The sequence below is a fragment of the Cherax quadricarinatus genome, chromosome 47 (assembly GCF_038502225.1).
Source record: "Cherax quadricarinatus isolate ZL_2023a chromosome 47, ASM3850222v1, whole genome shotgun sequence".
NCBI classification, from domain to species: domain Eukaryota; kingdom Metazoa; phylum Arthropoda; class Malacostraca; order Decapoda; family Parastacidae; genus Cherax; species Cherax quadricarinatus.
The window spans coordinates 13,077,319-13,082,318 of record NC_091338.1 but is presented as its reverse complement, the minus strand read 5'-3'; the positions used below and the strand labels follow the sequence as shown (position 1 = coordinate 13,082,318).

The window sequence follows — 5,000 nt, the reverse complement described above, 5'->3', positions numbered from 1 at the left end:
GGTGCGGGAGGGAAGAGGAGCGATTGGTGAAATGATGATGTGAAGAGAGTAGTAAGGGAGAAAAAGTTAGCATATGAGAAGTTTTTACAAAGTAGAAGTGATACAAGGAGGGAAGAGTATATGGAGAAAAAGAGAGAGGTTAAGAGAGCGGTGAAGCAATGTAAAAAGAAAGCCAATGAGAGAGTGGGTGAGATGTTATCAACAAATTTTGTTGAAAATAAGAAAAAGTTTTGGAGTGAGATTAACAAGTTAAGAAAGCCTAGAGAACAAATGGATTTGTCAGTTAAAAATAGGAGAGGAGAGTTATTAAATGGAGAGTTAGAGGTATTGGGAAGATGGAGGGAATATTTTGAGGAATTGTTAAATGTTGATGAAGATAGGGAAGCTGTGATTTCGTGTATAGGGCAAGGAGGAACAACATCTTGTAGGAGTGAGGAAGAGCCAGTTGTGAGTGTGGGGGAAGTTCGTGAGGCAGTAGGTAAAATGAAAGGGGGTAAGGCAGCCGGGATTGATGGGATAAAGATAGAAATGTTAAAAGCAGGTGGGGATATAGTTTTGGAGTGGTTGGTGCAATTATTTAATAAATGTATGGAAGAGGGTAAGGTACCTAGGGATTAGCAGAGAGCATGCATAGTTCCTTTGTATAAAGGCAAAGGGGATAAAAGAGAGTGCAAAAATTATAGGGGGATAAGTCTGTTGAGTATACCTGGCAAAGTGTATGGTAGAGTTATTATTGAAAGAATTAAGAGTAAGACGGAGAATAGGATAGCAGATGAACAAGGAGGCTTTAGGAAAGGTAGGGGGTGTGTGGACCAGGTGTTTACAGTGAAACATATAAGTGAACAGTATTTAGATAAGGCTAAAGAGGTCTTTGTGGCAGTTATGGATTTGGAAAAGGCGTATGACAGGGTGGATAGGGGGGCAATGTGGCAGATGTTGCAGGTGTATGGTGTAGGAGGTAGGTTACTGAAAGCAGTGAAGAGTTTTTACGAGGATAGTGAGGCTCAAGTTAGAGTATGTAGGAAAGAGGGAAATTATTTCCCAGTAAAAGTAGGCCTTAGACAAGGATGTGTGATGTCACCGTGGTTGTTTAATATATTTATAGATGGGGTTGTAAGAGAAGTAAATGCGAGGGTCTTGGCAAGAGGCGTGGAGTTAAAAGATAAAGAATCACACATAAAGTGGGAGTTGTCACAGTTGCTCTTTGCTGATGACACTGTGCTCTTGGGAGATTCTGAAGAGAAGTTGCAGAGATTGGTGGATGAATTTGGTAGGGTGTGCAAAAGAAGAAAATTGAAAGTGAATACAGGAAAGAGTAAGGTTATGAGGATAACAAAAAGATTAGGTAATGAAAGATTGGATATCAGATTGGAGGGAGAGAGTATGGAGGAGGTGAATGTATTCAGATATTTGGGAGTGGACGTGTCAGCGGATGAGTTTAAGAAAGATGAGGTGAATCATAGAATTGATGAGGGGAAAAGGGTGAGTGGTGCACTTAGGAGTCTGTGGAGACAAAGAACTTTGTCCTTGGAGGCAAAGAGAGGAATGTATGAGAGTATAGTTTTACCAACGCTCTTATATGGGTGTGAAGCATGGGTGATGAATGTTGCAGCGAGGAGAAGGCTGGAGGCAGTGGAGATGTCATGTCTGAGAGCAATGTGTGGTGTGAATATAATGCAAAGAATTCGTAGTTTGGAAGTTAGGAGGTGCGGGATTACCAAAACTGTTGTCCAGAGGGCTGAGGAAGGGTTGTTGAGGTGGTTCGGACATGTGGAGAGAATGGAGCGAAACAGAATAACTTCAAGAGTGTATCAGTCTGTAGTGGAAGGAAGGCGGGGTAGGGGTCGGCCGAGGAAAGGTTGGAGGGAGGGGGTAAAGGAGGTTTTGTGTGCGAGGGGCTTGGACTTCCAGCAGGCATGCGTGAGCGTGTTTGATAGGAGTGAATGGAGACAAATGGTTTTTAATACTTGACGTGCTGTTGGAGTGTGAGCAAAGTAACATTTATGAAGGGGTTCAGGGAAACCGGCAGGCCGGACTTGAGTCCTGGAGATGGGAAGTACAGTGCCTGCACTCTGAAGGAGGGGTGTTAATGTTGCAGTTTAAAAACTGAAGTGTAAAGCACCCTTCTGGCAAGACAGTGATGGAGTGAATGATGGTGAAAGTTTTTCTTTTTCGGGCCACCCTGCCTTGGTGGGAATCGGCCAGTGTGATAATATATATATATATATATATATATATATATATATATATATATATATATACATATATATGTATGTATATATATATATGTGTGTGTGTGTGTATGTGTATATATATATGTATATATATATATATATATATATATATATATATATATATATTTATATATATATATATATATATTTATATATATATATATATATTTATATATATATATATATATATATATATATATATATATATATATATATATATATTTATATATATATATATATATATATATATATATATATTTATATATATATATATATATATATATATATATTTATATATATATATATATATATATATATATTTATATATATATATATATATATATATATATATATATATATATATATATTTATATATATATATATATATATTTATATATATATATATATATATTTATATATATATATATATATTTATATATATATATATATATATATATATATATATATATATATATATATATATATATATATATATATATATGCATATATATATATATATATATATATATATATATATATATATATATATATATATATATATATATATATATATATATATATATGCTATTCGACAGGACTATGGACATTTTGAAAATATCTGTCTTACATCACGATTGTTGCTCAGACCCACGTTTTCCACAAATTCCCACGTCAACTCTGATTCCAGGGCAGCACTGGGTATTGTGACTGAGGTTTACTTCACACAAAGGGTCTCAGCCAGCGTGTGTCTGGCGATCAGTGGATTGTGGATAGATCCTCCATCACTCATGCCTCTGCATGCCCCACGCACGTTTAGCTCTCCACACAAATTATCATTACAAGCTCAGAGTACTACTGAGAGGGTTTTAATATATTAGACGAAGGTTCTGCACCTCATCTGGTATTCTTTCTTCCCGTGTGACTTATTGGGAAAGGAACACAGTATTTAAGTTGCTATTCTTAGTCGCTATTTTGTGAATGTAAAATTTAGTTGGTCACGGAAGCACTTATATTTAGTAGTGCACACGAGGTGTAGTATTCTCATGTATTATATCCCTTCCTTTTATTCATTCAAGCGGAATCTGAAGTTTTTTGCCTTATTCGCCAAGAATTTAGCACGTTAACAGAGTGAGCACGTGTGCTCTGAACGTGTTTTTCTTGATCTTTAACCCATGTTATTAAATGCAAGATGGTAGTAATATGGGCGGCCATGCTAGGATATCTTATTTTTCTTTTTTTTTCTTGTTTAGGCTTTTGAACGATAACTTGTGGGTGCCGTTTCGTATGTTTATCAACTGATGCAATATGACCCATTCATGTTTAGCGCTTTCTTTTGAATATAAGAAATATAACTGAAAATCTTCTCTTGGTATTGAGAAGTTTATCTTCCTGGTGGATATTTGCGGAACTTTTTCTTCATTTTGTCGGGAAATCTCTTCAGGTTGGAGCGAGAACAAAAGCAAAAATAAAACTATAAACTTAATATATACAATTTTGATTTCGGAGAAATTTTTCGTAATATGCTAAGAATTGTGTAAACAGTCTATCAAAAAAATGGCATAAGCAAAGAGAGGTCGTGATCTCCTCACCAGAAAAAAAAAAGGATTAGCTAGATATATCAAGAGTATAACTAGCACCTAGGAGTCATGTTAGGCCTGACACTTGGAAAAATAGATACAAGTGCAGTATAATGTGATCTTTTATTGACGTTTCGCTCACACACTGGGTTTTATCAAGTGGGCAAAACATAGTCTATGAAGGATCACATTATACTGCATTTGTGTCTATTTTTCCATTGTGTTGCTATTTTATAACATTTATCTCCATCCCGACACTATTTTATAACATTTATCTCCATCCCGACACTTAGTAATCACTGGCTGCCACATTAGAATTACATATCAACGCCACACATAAATAGCGGCAAATGTTTGCGATCATCACTAAAAACCACATCGAAGACTCTTACGATAACGCATATGGATACCTCAGTACATCCTCAACAGATGTTTCCGTTAAATACTGTGTTTTCTCATCTACGCTGATTTGTCTAGCACCCCAAACAATGTACCTGAAATGCTTTCATAGAAAATTAAAAGATACAAAACTGTTATTATTCAGATAAATCCTTTAAAACTGGTGGCGCCTTGATGATGATTAGCGGCCCTTTTCCAGGGAACTGGAGCTATCCTTTTCTTTCGTAGTTTACACCTGATTGCCTCTCATTCCCCAGGCACTGTACCACTATAATCTAATCGAAATTCAGGTTTACATAGAAATTCAACATATTTTTCTGACTGTAGTATTTCTGAAGAGTGTTCCGTGGGGTCAGCGTCTCCTCGGCCTGGTTCTTGACTAGGCCTCGCGGTGGATCAGGGCCTGATCAGCCAGGTTGTTACTGCCGGCCATACTCAATCCAACGTACGAACTGGCTTTTGCCTCTTGTGTGTGTCGGGTGTTTCCTTCTTCCAATCTTTGTTGGCTGTGGTTGTTGGTGAGGTAAGACCATGCTCACACCTTGATGTGGCGGACCCTTGGAAAGTGGATGCTGGTGTGCTGAAGACTATTCGGTGTCGCTAAGGTGATGGAGGGTTTGGTAAGGACTTGTTAGTGCCTTGGACCCTCGGACAGGAAGGACAAGAAGGGAAAGAAGTGTTCAAGAGTGCACATTTTAAATGGCACATATAGTCTGATGATTGTGATGTTTAATGTAAACTACCTGTGCTCGTTTACTGATGGAATGTCTGAAGGCTTTTTTTTTTTGTA

General features: G+C 36.8%; 1 protein-coding gene across 2 annotated transcripts in view; it reads left to right on the top strand.

Moving 5' to 3' along the window:
• The window catches only part of Pgant2 (polypeptide N-acetylgalactosaminyltransferase 2), a 411,072-nt gene that overhangs the window by 170,720 nt on the left and 235,352 nt on the right, over nucleotides 1–5,000 (top strand). The window lies entirely within an intron of this gene.